General features: G+C 59.1%; 1 protein-coding gene across 3 annotated transcripts in view; it reads left to right on the forward strand.

Moving 5' to 3' along the window:
• The window catches only part of LARS2 (leucyl-tRNA synthetase 2, mitochondrial), a 120,409-nt gene that overhangs the window by 48,395 nt on the left and 71,112 nt on the right, over positions 1–902 (forward strand). The window lies entirely within an intron of this gene.

A 902-nucleotide genomic window follows, 5' to 3' on the forward strand; every position in this document is an offset into this window, starting at 1 on the left:
GATAACATCACTTGACACCTATGTAGTCGACTGTGGTTCGAGTCCCGGACCTGGTGGCTTAAACTCACACCGGCTCTGTGTACATGTGTGCCCAAGATCCCGAGAGGAGAATGGAAGAGAAGGGATTGTGGCATGGCCATCCACCCTGGGGGGTGATTTCTCACTTTCTGTCTCTCTCTGTCTCTCTGGCGTGCACCTGCCCTATAGCATGGACCTGCTAAGACAGTCTTCTCCTGAAACAAACTCATCCTGTGACCTCCTGCTCTTCCCTGTGGGTGGTGTGGGCCCAGAGGGTTTGGAGCGTGGTTACTGCAGGGCCGTGGAAGAGGCTGTGTGTGTGCAAAAACGGTGGGTAGCGTGGCCTCCCCAGGGCCGTGTCCTGTGCACTGTTACCAGGATAGGCATTTTGGTGACTTCGAGCTCCTGAGTTTGGTCCACCAGTGGGGTAGCAGCGTGCGGGAAGCCCACCGTCAGCAGGAGCGTCTCTGCCTCTGACGCTCTCGCTCCCTCTCCACCGTGTAAGTCCCCCTGCAAAGATGCAGTTCGAACTGCCGAGGGAGGAAGGCTCTGGTCTGCCCTCGCAGAAGGCACGAGACTTGAGGCTCTTGCTGCTACAGGATCACAATGTAATCGCTACACCCAGGCAGCTCACAGAGGGCGCCTCCGCTGGCACAGGGCCGAGCTCCCGGTTGTCTTGCCAGTCGTGGTGCCGGGGTCTGTCGCCTCACTTCTGCTGGTCTTCGCGGCAGCCTCCCCGGCCTCATGTGGTAATCGGGGTTTGAGAGCAGCGCCGTTCCTGCCCGTGTTTGCAGACGGCACGATCCGTGATGTTGAAGTGAAGCGCAGCACTTCCAGGCCGTACTTCCTCTGCAGCTCTTCCGTGGAGGGCTAGGTCGCTGGTA

This window comes from Tupaia chinensis, unplaced genomic scaffold, assembly GCF_000334495.1.
Source record: "Tupaia chinensis unplaced genomic scaffold, TupChi_1.0 Scaffold148065_1, whole genome shotgun sequence".
NCBI classification, from domain to species: domain Eukaryota; kingdom Metazoa; phylum Chordata; class Mammalia; order Scandentia; family Tupaiidae; genus Tupaia; species Tupaia belangeri.